The 12,937-nt window shown below is 41.1% G+C and overlaps 1 long non-coding RNA gene across 2 annotated transcripts; it reads right to left on the bottom strand.

The window, feature by feature from the left end:
* Positions 1-11,167: 11,167 nt before the first annotated feature.
* On the bottom strand, positions 11,168-12,760 carry LOC124279002. Of its 2 annotated transcripts, XR_006899264.1 has the most exons (3): positions 12,496-12,738; positions 11,831-12,430; positions 11,168-11,731 (listed from the first exon to the last, which is right to left on the bottom strand). It is a non-coding gene; the product is annotated as an uncharacterized LOC124279002 (long non-coding RNA). The 2 variants fall into 2 exon arrangements; XR_006899263.1 differs by having other exon boundaries at positions 11,831-12,760.
* Positions 12,761-12,937: the final 177 nt, after the last annotated feature.

Below are 12,937 nucleotides of genomic sequence, written 5' to 3'. Positions count from 1 at the left end.
ATGTGGCTGGAATATTGCTGAGTGCGGCGTTAAACAACAATCAAAAACATAATTTGAAGCTCATAAATATTACTTCTTTTACCAGAAGAAATGTTTTGAATAGACGTTTTCCATACATCTTAAATGGACAACACGTGCACCTTTTCGAATCAATCAAAAGTATACTGAGTCAAAAAAGAAACTTCACAAAATGTAATTTGAAAAATAATGAATATTTTTTCTCTGATGATACATCTATGTATCCGAAATGGGATCCCTATCTTTCGACGTTAGCAAAACCCACTCAAACCCATCCATTCCTCGTGCAAATGACGTTAGTGCCAAATCAGGTTTTGCACGTGCAGTCCATCACGTGATCTTCGCATCGAAGTTTTCTTCATATGCACGTGTTTGCATTGGCCTCAAGAATTGAAAAAACACTTTTAAACCACAGTTCTAACGGTACTTGAAATGCCACGATTGTCAAATGTGCAACGTGAACGTGCCGTTGGTATGTTGCAAGCGGGAAGATCAGTTTATCGACGTCGCAAGAGCAATGGGATGCAGCCGTCGTACTGTGTATGACTTGCGAGGTCGTCTACAACAAACTGGCACCACTTCTGATCGCCCAAGGTCGGGTCGTCCACGTGTGACGTCACGAGCAGAAGACCGTCAAATCGTCCTACGTCACCTACGTGACAGATTTCAGCCGGCTACACGAACCAGGGCTGAGATGTCTAGAGGTCGACTGTCCTCACAGACCATTCGAAATCGGTTGCGGGCTGCCAATCTCCATTTTCGACGTCCATATCGTGGGCCAATATTGACGCCGTTTCATCAACGTCAACGTCTGCTGTGGGCCCAACGTCACCTCCGAGGGACCCAGAGAGACTGGAATCGAGTCGTCTTTAGCGATGAATTCAGGTTTACCCTCAGATTCGCGGACGGCAGGCATAGAGTCTGGAGACGACGTCGTGAACGGTATGCCCAATGTTGTGTACAGGAAGTCGACAGATTCGGGGGCGGAAGTTGCATGGTGTGGGGTGCTTTCTGTGGGAACAACCCTTCCCGACTTCTGGTCATCCGTGGAAACCTCACAGCTGCTGCTTACCGCGACCAGGTGCTCACCCCTGAACTCGTTCCTTTCATGGCGGCTCATGGCCCAGGTCTACAGTTCCAGCATGATAATGCTCGGCCGCATACCGCGATGTTGACACGAAATTTCCTTCAAAACGCTGGAATCAACGTCATGGACTGGCCATCGAGGTCCCCTGACCTTAATCCAATAGAGCACGTTTGGGATGCACTTGGGAGAAGGCTTCGTGGTCTTAGGAACCAACCTCAGAATTTGCAGGAACTTGGCGCTGCCTTGCAAGAGCAATGGCGCAGAATCCCCAACCATGTGTTCACAAGAATCAGGCAGTCGATGAGGAGACGGTGTTTGGCAGTGGTGAATGCGCGGGGCGGCCATACACGATATTGAACTGAGAAATTTCGCATTTTTATTCTTGTGACTTGACATTCTGTATACCCATGTTTTGGAACGGCGGTGTAGCCTAATGGAACTGATTATGGCACTGTCAGTGTATCGAGTACATCACACAGATCTCAGCAATGAAATAATAACAATTTAACCATCTTACCATCTCTTGTTCTTTTATAGTGCCCTGAAGAAAGAATGTGAAGTTTCTTTTTTGACTCAGTATATTTCAAGAAATGGTATTTCAAAACGCACGAAAATATATCGGTATTGGACTTTTTCATTCTGTGTGGCGATATCGATATCTCTTCATCAAAACGTCATACAATAAACGTTGGAGCTCGTTTTGTATGGAACAATCAGAATAATCGTGGAAGATTTGATTATTGCATAGTAAAGTGAACAGTTTAATATCCTGTCATCACAAAAATATTTTATTTTTTAAATATAAATTGATTATTTTATACACACCAAGACGAGTGACTCGTAATCATATCACATTGTCTCTTCCATGAAACGACATATTTTTTGTGTGAAAACAGGTACCAGTGATCACTAACGTGCTGTTTTGTTCGATATTTACACTTCGTCACTGAATGTCAAGTTGTCATATATCGTTGTCGAATCTAATAAAAATCAGAGATTCAAATCAAAAGGTTATCTCCCTTGTTTAGATCTGAGCCGATCGCATCCGTGGTGTAGTGGTTAGAGCGTCCGCCCGGAGAGCGGAAGGTCGCGGGTTCGATCCCCGACCGCGTCATACCAAAAGACGTTAAAATATGGTACTTGTTGGTCGGAATAACACGAGTTGGTCACGAATGGAATGAGACACGAATAAACCAATCGGATGTCAACGTATAGTTCCAGAGCCAAGGGAGGTAACTGACTTCAAGCGGTCAGAAAACTGGGTTTACGTTTTGTTTGGACTAATGAAGCTATGCATAGTCCAATTACGTAAAGATATCGACTCACCCTATTCACAAAATGTTCGTAGCGCTGTGCTATTTGTATGCATATGACAAAAGTATAGTTACAATAGATCGGAACGTTTTGTGGATCGGGACCCCAATTCGTAAACTGACTTGCTGATTTCAGGCGGTTGCTCGAACTGGGTCGACCGAATGTTCTATCTGTGACCTACCAAAGACAAATATAAATCCATAAGAAATTATATGATCACTTTTCGGTCATTCTATAATTAACAAAAACTTTGAAATAAATATGAAGTTATCAGACTTGATATCATGAGAGTCTCTATTGGAGATGAAAACATTACAGGTAAGAAAAAGATAATGGGTTACGGACATGAAACAGCTGCTCTTTAGGTACGTCCTAACAGGTGGTTCTGGTCATGTCGTTAATGCTAAATACGTTCATTCACGTTCTAATTTAAAATGTCGTTGACACAACCATTAAAAGACCTGCATGGTTCAGTTAATGTAGAATTGTCGTCCATTTTAGGGAGCGCTCAATGTTAGGGACCAAATGTGTATGCAAACATGGATTGAAAGAGTAAGTTTCTCAAACAAGCAAGTATTTCTTTACAACGTGGTCAAATCGCTCTTAACTGTTGAATATTATTTGTCTACAATTACTGTTAAAATATTTCCAGTCGCTTTATCGCGTTTCCGTTGTTACTCACATTACATATTCATTCAAACTGGGCGATATATAAATATTAATAATAGAATATGTAAACAATGTAACCTAAATCTTGATGAGGATGAATGGTGAGATGATGTTGTTAGTCCCGTGTACACTTCATTTGGAGAACAGTATGTACCATCCTATAATATTACATATACTAGTGTTACAAAATGCTCATCACTGCTAACACCAACAAAGAGTCAAAGTATTCAGGCGTTATCCATGTTTATATACAATGCTTCCATGTATTCACCAGTTGATATATATTAACACAATTCTATTCATCTATATATATCAGTGAATGATTTTCATGTATACTGCATATGTATATGCGTGTGAAGCCCATTTCTGGTGTCCCCCCGCTGTGATGTTGCTGCAATATTGCTAAAAGCGGTGTAAAACTACACTCACTCACTCATATATACTGTATGTATAGTATATAATGGATGTACAATGCACTAGTGTTGGGAATTGGTTAAAATCTCACAATTGATGATTGGTTTATTACAACCGATCAATCATCGAAAAAAATTGGTTAGCGTGATTTATCAAACTCTCCTGGTTATGTTTGTTACTGCACAAAATATATAGAAAAAACATGTACTTCGGTGTTTTTTTGCAAATTGCACAAAATGCATTTACAAATTTCACATCTTTAAAGGAGGACTAGTATGTTAGGAACATAAATTTCCTGGAATCTTTAAGATAATTTCAATCATGACAGGGAACGAGCTTGTAGTACTTATGAAATGTAACAGACAAAACCAACCTTGTGAAAAAATGTTGTTAATGCAAACAAGTGTGCCAAAATTGTTTGTGTTCGATTATGAGAAAACATGATCGATTGCTTGGTCGTTTAGTCATTGCGACCAATCTTCGATTATTTTAATTAATCGGACCACCACTACAATGCACCATAGACATGTGGCGTTGTCAGTACTGCATAAAGATTGGTTGACTGATACATAACTGAAGGTAAAGACACTCTGACATTAAAATTGAATTGGACGTACTCTCATCTGAGTCTAGGGCACCCTAAGTAGGAATTGATGATGTTTGGGTATATAGTGATCACTGTGTTCACCCGATCATCTGTAATCGATTCATTTCATCAAAATTCAAAATCTATTCAATGTCTTCATGGAACTGTGTATGAAACAGTACCCATACCTTACCAAGGCATATCTCCATACTAGGGCTGCGCAGTATAACCGGTTTACCGATATTTACTGGTTCAGCCATGAAAACGATACGTATTGCGATAGGCTGATCGAAAACCGGTATTTTGACATGCATTCGGAAAAATTCGTAACACTCGGAAATCTTCGAATATTTCCGTTTTCACACCGGAAGTCAAGTTGTGCGGTTAGAAGTTGTGTTCTGAATTTTTGTTCAAGTGTTTCGCAATGTTTTGGATCTGAATGTTTCAATATTTACTAGTAACCACTGTGTTGATGTTAAATTGTTCTTTTCCTTGGTTCATTTGTGCCACATATTATTTACATTTTTATTTTGTCATTATTAAAAGTTTTATTAAACCTTAATCAAGCATTGTGATTTTGTTGTGTTTTTGCTTAATAAATCAAGCATTACCTCGATTATAAGTAGTTTTTGCTTTATAAAATTATTCTTGAAAATATATTGCAAAACATATCGCAATATATGCTTTTGCATCGCAATATATCGCAATATGAAAATTCTCAGCAATACCCACCTCTACTCCATACTCTCCCCTATAGCCAAAACATATCTTTGTTTTAGAGCCCTTTGAATGATTACAATATGGAGGATAACAATTTATAATGAACAACTTCTATGTTACAATGGGAGCTACGTCTCGGTTGTAACACCGTTATCTTCATCTGCTTGAAACATTCCTCTTCAGAGCTTCAACTTCTAAAGGCCTCTCAAAGAAGAAATGATTAACTTCAAATATGTGTCATTTGCTACAGAAAATTAGTGTTGGCAGGTACGGGGTCATCATAATTGAAATATACCCCTTGAAGGCTATAGGCTCCTTGTATTGAACACTGTGAAATCACACCAAGTTCTCAAGTCCGGAATCTTGGTGTAGTACTTGACTCATCTCCCTGCATGGAAGCAGATGTCCACAGTGTTTGTCGCAGCGCTTATTTCCACATTGGGAATATCGGCCTGATCCGCAGGTACCTTGACGAGAAAACAACGAGTGCTCTGGTGCAGGCGTATGTAACATCACGCATTGATTACTGCAACTCGTTGCTCAGTGGTCTTCCAAATCATGTGCTACACAAGCTACAGAAAGTCCAGAAGTCAGCCTCAAGATTGACCAGCAGAACAAAGAAGATTGAACACACTACCCCTGTCATGCAAAATCTACATTGGCTCCCAATCAAAATCAGAATTCAATGCAAAGTATTGCTATGTGTGCGTGCGTGCGTGCGTATGTATTTAACATAACATTTTGGAGATGTTACACGACCATTAGCAACCTCACTAAAAGCACAGTCAGTTGTACAGTTTGGAGATGTTACACGACCATTAGCAACCTCTACTAAAAGCACAGTCAGTTGTACAGTTTGGAGATGTTACACGACCATTAGCAACCTCTACTAAAAGCACAGTCAGTTGTACAGTTTGGAGATGTTACACGACCATTAGCAACCTCTACTAAAAGCACAGTCAGTTGTACAGTTTGGAGATGTTACACGACCATTAGCAACCTCTACTAAAAGCACAGTCAGTTGTACAGTTTGGATGATGTTACTAAAAGCACAGTCAGACCATTTAGCAACCTCTACTAAAAGCACAGTCAGTTGTACAGTTTGGAGATGTTACACGACCATTAGCAACCTCTACTAAAAGCACAGTCAGTTGTACAGTTTGGAGATGTTACACGACCATCAGCAACCTCTACTAAAAGCACAGTCAGTTGTACAGTTTGGAGATGTTACACGACCATTAGCAACCTCTACTAAAAGCACAGTCAGTTGTACAGTTTGGAGATGTTACACGACCATTAGCAACCTCTACTAAAAGCACAGTCAGTTGTACAGTTTGGAGATGTTACACGACCATCAGCAACCTCTACTAAAAGCACAGTCAGTTGTACAGTTTGGAGATGTTACACGACCATTAGCAACCTCTACTAAAAGCACAGTCAGTTGTACAGTTTGGAGATGTTACACGACCATTAGCAACCTCTACTAAAAGCACAGTCAGTTGTACAGTTTGGAGATGTTACACGACCATTAGCAACCTCTACTAAAAGCACAGACAGTTGTACAGTTTGGAGATGTTACACGACCATTAGCAACCTCTACTAAAAGCACAGTCAGTTGTACAGTTTGGAGATGTTACACGACCATTAGCAACCTCTACTAAAAGCACAGTCAGTTGTACAGTTTGGAGATGTTACACGACCATTAGCAACCTCTACTAAAAGCACAGTCAGTTGTACAGTTTGGAGATGTTACACGACCATTAGCAACCTCTACTAAAAGCACAGTCAGTTGTACAGTTTGGAGATGTTACACGACCATTAGCAACCTCTACTAAAAGCACAGTCAGTTGTACAGTTTGGAGATGTTACACGACCATTAGCAACCTCTACTAAAAGCACAGTCAGTTGTACAGTTTGGAGATGTTACACGACCATTAGCAACCTCTACTAAAAGCACAGTCAGTTGTACAGTTTGGAGATGTTACACGACCATTAGCAACCTCTACTAAAAGCACAGTCAGTTGTACAGTTTGGAGATGTTACAACCTCTACGACCATTAGCAACCTCAACCTCTACTAAAAGCACAGTCAGTTGTACAGTTTGGAGATGTTACACGACCATTAGCAACCTCTACTAAAAGCACAGTCAGTTGTACAGTTTGGAGATGTTACACGACCATTAGCAACCTCTACTAAAAGCACAGTCAGTTGTACAGTTTGGAGATGTTACACGACCATTAGCAACCCTCTACTAAAAGCACAGTCAGTTGTACAGTTTGGAGATGTTACACGACCATTAGCAACCTCTACTAAAAGCACAGTCAGTTGTACAGTTTGGAGATGTTACACGACCATTAGCAACCTCTACTAAAAGCACAGTCAGTTGTACAGTTTGGAGATGTTACACGACCATTAGCAACCTCTACTAAAAGCACAGTCAGTTGTACAGTTTGGAGATGTTACACGACCATTAGCAACCTCTACTAAAAGCACAGTCAGTTGTACAGTTTGGAGATGTTACACGACCATTAGCAACCTCTACTAAAAGCACAGTCAGTTGTACAGTTTGGAGATGTTACACGACCATTAGCAACCTCTACTAAAAGCACAGTCAGTTGTACAGTTTGGAGATGTTACACGACCATTAGCAACCTCTACTAAAAGCACAGTCAGTTGTACAGTTTGGAGATGTTACACGACCATTAGCAACCTCTACTAAAAGCACAGTCAGTTGTACAGTTTGGAGATGTTACACGACCATTAGCAACCTCTACTAAAAGCACAGTCAGTTGTACAGTTTGGAGATGTTACACGACCATTAGCAACCTCTACTAAAAAGCACAGTCAGTTGTACAGTTTGGAGATGTTACACGACCATTAGCAACCTCTACTAAAAGCACAGTCAGTTGTACAGTTTGGAGATGTTACACGACCATTAGCAACCTCTACTAAAAGCACAGTCAGTTGTACAGTTTGGAGATGTTACACGACCATTAGCAACCTCTACTAAAAGCACAGTCAGTTGTACAGTTTGGAGATGTTACACGACCATTAGCAACCTCTACTAAAAGCACAGACAGTTGTACAGTTTGGAGATGTTACACGACCATTAGCAACCTCTACTAAAAGCACAGTCAGTTGTACAGTTTGGAGATGTTACACGACCATTAGCAACCTCTACTAAAAGCACAGTCAGTTGTACAGTTTGGAGATGTTACACGACCATTAGCAACCTCTACTAAAAGCACAGTCAGTTGTACAGTTTGGAGATGTTACACGACCATTAGCAACCTCTACTAAAAGCACAGTCAGTTGTACAGTTTGGAGATGTTACACGACCATTAGCAACCTCTACTAAAAGCACAGACAGTTGTACAGTTTGGAGATGTTACACGACCATTAGCAACCCTACTAAAAGCACAGTCAGTTGTACAGTTTGGAGATGTTACACGACCATTAGCAACCTCTACTAAAAGCACAGTCAGTTGTACAGTTTGGAGATGTTACACGACCATTAGCAACCTCTACTAAAAGCACAGTCAGTTGTACAGTTTGGAGATGTTACACGACCATTAGCAACCTCTACTAAAAGCACAGTCAGTTGTACAGTTTGGAGATGTTACACGACCATTAGCAACCTCTACTAAAAGCACAGTCAGTTGTACAGTTTGGAGATGTTACACGACCATTAGCAACCTCTACTAAAAGCACAGTCAGTTGTACAGTTTGGAGATGTTACACGACCATTAGCAACCTCTACTAAAAGCACAGTCAGTTGTACAGTTTGGAGATGTTACACGACCATTAGCAACCTCTACTAAAAGCACAGTCAGTTGTACAGTTTGGAGATGTTACACGACCATTAGCAACCTCTACTAAAAGCACAGTCAGTTGTACAGTTTGGAGATGTTACACGACCATTAGCAACCTCTACTAAAAGCACAGTCAGTTGTACAGTTTGGAGATGTTACACGACCATTAGCAACCTCTACTAAAAGCACAGACAGTTGTACAGTTTGGAGATGTTACACGACCATTAGCAACCTCTACTAAAAGCACAGACAGTTGTACAGTTTGGAGATGTTACACGACCATTAGCAACCTCTACTAAAAGCACAGTCAGTTGTACAGTTTGGAGATGTTACACGACCATTAGCAACCTCTACTAAAAGCACAGTCAGTTGTACAGTTTGGAGATGTTACACGACCATTAGCAACCTCTACTAAAAGCACAGTCAGTTGTACAGTTTGGAGATGTTACACGACCATTAGCAACCTCTACTAAAAGCACAGTCAGTTGTACAGTTTGGAGATGTTACACGACCATTAGCAACCTCTACTAAAAGCACAGTCAGTTGTACAGTTTGGAGATGTTACACGACCATTAGCAACCTCTACTAAAAGCACAGTCAGTTGTACAGTTTGGAGATGTTACACGACCATTAGCAACCTCTACTAAAAGCACAGTCAGTTGTACAGTTTGTTTGAGATGTTACACGACCATTAGCAACCTCTACTAAAAGCACAGTCAGTTGTACAGTTTGGAGATGTTACACGACCATTAGCAACCTCTACTAAAAGCACAGTCAGTTGTACAGTTTGGAGATGTTACACGACCATTAGCAACCTCTACTAAAAGCACAGTCAGTTGTACAGTTTGAAAATGACTAAAGACCACATTGAAGTTAATGTTTTGCAATGGGGGAGCCAAGGTGGGGTTCAGGGGTTCTAAGTCCCTGACAACCCCCTCCTTTGAACATTTCTGGATCAGCCTATGCACAGCATTGAACAACACTGATAATATTCCAGACTGTTAGCATACATAAAGTTTCAGTTGGCTACGCATCGTTGCTTCTACGAGGAATAGATGAATTGGGTACAGTGTCTGCTCACGTATCTGCCCCTTACATAGTGATGTGCAAGGGTGTGTCGCTGCTTGTACTAGTCCAAACTGACGCTTGTTTTATAGCACAAGCACATGGAGAACATGGAACTTGGGTGAGTGAGTGGGTTTAGTTTTCCGCCGCCTTTAGCAATATTCCAGCAATATCACGCCGGGGGACATCAGAAACACAGGCCCTCGCGTCTTTGCGCGGATTAAAGATTTAAAAAATATATTTTAAAAATTGAGATGACCCCCGACTAGAAATACTTCGCAGTACAAGTCATTATGTATTGTACTGTGAAGCATTTTGAGTCGGGGGTCATCTCAAAACAAGTTAAAGCTTTAATCCTCGCAAAGACACGAGGGCCTGTGATCATACTTTGTTCCCATGTGGCGTGACGAGCGACGAGCCTTAACCACTGGGCTACCCGACGGCCCTGAAACCCCATTTGGACACATACTGACTCCAAGTGAGTGAGTGAGTTAAGATTTTAAGTCACATCGGCAATATTTCAGCCATATCGTGACTAACTGACTCCAAACCCCACAGTAGTACAGTCGTAGTAGTACATTTAGCTGGGGGCACAGTGAGGTTAACCGTTCTATCCCCTCAAGGTGAGGCAAGGAAACAGTGCGATCTGTCAAGGTCACTTGGTACATGCAGCTAGGGATGGAACCGCAAACCTTTCTCTGTGGCAGTGAGTGAGCGAGTTTAGTTTTACGCAGCACTCACCAATATTCCAGCTATATGGCGGCGGTCTGTAAATAATCGAGTCTGGACCAGACAATCCGATGATCTACAGCATGAGCATCGATCTGCGCAACTGGGAACCGATGACATGTGTCAACCAAGTCAGCGAGCCTGATCCCGTTAGTCGCCTCTTACGACAAGCATGGGTTACTGAAGATCAATTCTAACGAGGACCTACACGGGTATCTCTCTGGCAGACTGGTCTTATGAGAAGACTGTCTCTCAAGATGAGAATCAAGTGTCTCAAACATGCTAGAGGTATAGGAATTCTTTATGTCCAAGAACACATACAAAAAGAAAAAAGTTGAAAATGTGAGAAAATGTGACAGCCATGCTTACTGACAGATTGCCATGACGCTTTATTTGGCCTCAGTCAAGATGGGCAGCAGATAGAGGTTGAAACCAAATACCTTTTCAAGTAAGGATCTGATTCTCAGTCACATCTGACACAAATGGCTACCTGCCTGCATTTGAGATATATACCAATGTGTGGATTGAAACCTTGACCTTCACCATGACAGGCACATACTTCACAGGGGTGGTGGGGGTAGCCGAATGGTTAAATCGTTTGCTCATCACACCGAAGGCCGGATTCAGTTCCCCACATGGCTGCAATGTGTGAAGCAGATTTCTGTTGTCCCCACGGTCATATTGATGGAATATTGTTGAAACCATACTCACTAACTCATTCATGCTTCACACTAAATGGACAAAACAAATTTAAAATATATGTTTTATTTGAAAGCATTCATATTCTTTAAAGGCAATAATGAGTATATTATGGCAACCAAACACATTTACATATTATGCAAAACAAATACTATGCATTCCTTTCTACCATACTAGTGGTTTACTATCCGGTGTATTATATTTCTATTCTCTGGCCATAAATACCCTGGACCTGTTGATCTCCATAGTTACATGCAATCAAAGTGACACAAATCATGAGTGTCAAACTGAAGATACTGATACAAAAGTATGATGTCACTTCCACAAGACTTTCATAAATAAAATTAAACATAGCGCCAGGAAACTGTAGCTTACTTGGATGTGTAGTCAGTAGCTTTAAACATCCACAATACATACACGCGGAAGTTCAGTACACTCTGTCAAATATTTCTACAGGGGCAGCCATATTGAAAATCCGTAAAGTTGTTTCTGAAGCAATGACGTTCACTACTGACATTGCACAAGCAGGCCACAACAGAAGCTCACTACAGTCTGGGCAGGTGTATGTATATATCACCATATATATGATTCTCAACAAAGTATTCCAACATCTGCACACTTTAGCTGTCATGGGATGACCTGGGGCATTGTCACTGACTGATATGTAAAGTGGAAAAACAAGCAACAGTGTTCCCATCTGTTAAAATACTTAACAACAACATGGTGAGAGCCCAGTGTTTGGTAATGAGCCCGCAGGCTGAGATGAAAATCTAACGATCAATAACCCAGTTTCACTGAACACAATTTAAACTGAAGACAATTGTTAAACTTGAACACTGGTATCTTCAATGAATTACAACTGAACTCTATATAAGGAGACACATGTACACATGCACAGACAGGGACATAGAGGTTAGATGTCTTGTTCCCTGTAACATTAACAAGGACACAAGTACCATGTTCAATCCATGTTCTTCAAAGTGAGAGGACCACTGGTCACAAATACGTATTGAAAGTAAGATTGTATCATCAACAATACTTTCTTTATGATGAAAACTCACTTTCCAAATATAATATTTTATGACATACATGTCTATCTAAAAAATGAAACAGCCTCATGCACAAAAATGGTGTTTGCCAAGCGAGCTCAAAACACCTCAAAGTACAAGAGTTTTCTTATTGCATGCATGTGCACATGTGTAAACAGCATGACAGGGCATGTATATTGTTCTTGTACTCATCCCTAGTTCACCAAGATACCATGCCACATTCTGACATGGAACCCTGTACAGTCCCAGCTGACCAGTTCTTGGAACCCTGTACAGTCCCAGCTGACCAGTTCTTGGAACCCTGTACAGTCCCAGCTGACCAGTTCTTGGAACCCTGTACAGTCCCAGCTGACCAGTTCTTGTTTACCCTGTACAGTCCCAGCTGACCAGTTCTTGGAGCCCTGTACAGTCCCAGCTGACCAGTTCTTGGAACCCTATACAGTCCCAGCTGACCAGTTCTTGGAACCCTGTACAGTCCCAGCTGACCAGTTCTTGGAACCCTGTACAGTCCCAGCTGACCAGTTCTTGTTTACCCTGTACAGTCCCAGCTGACCAGTTCTTGTTTACCCTGTACAGTCCCAGCTGACCAGTTCTGGTTTACCCCGTGCTGTACAGTCCCAGCGGACCAGTTCTGGTTTACCCTGTACAGCCCCAGCTGACCAGTTCTGGTTTACTCCCATCACCAGGCAGGGCAATGACAAGTAACATTTTAATGTACTTTTAATGATTATCCAATTCATTGTGTTTGTTATTTCAATTATACTACTCAACTGTT

This window comes from Haliotis rubra, unplaced genomic scaffold (assembly GCF_003918875.1).
Source record: "Haliotis rubra isolate DU_JTF1 unplaced genomic scaffold, ASM391887v1 Scf1066, whole genome shotgun sequence".
Lineage (NCBI taxonomy): Eukaryota > Metazoa > Mollusca > Gastropoda > Lepetellida > Haliotidae > Haliotis > Haliotis rubra.
Note: the sequence above shows the minus strand (reverse complement) of the source record. Positions and strands in the feature narration are given on the sequence as shown.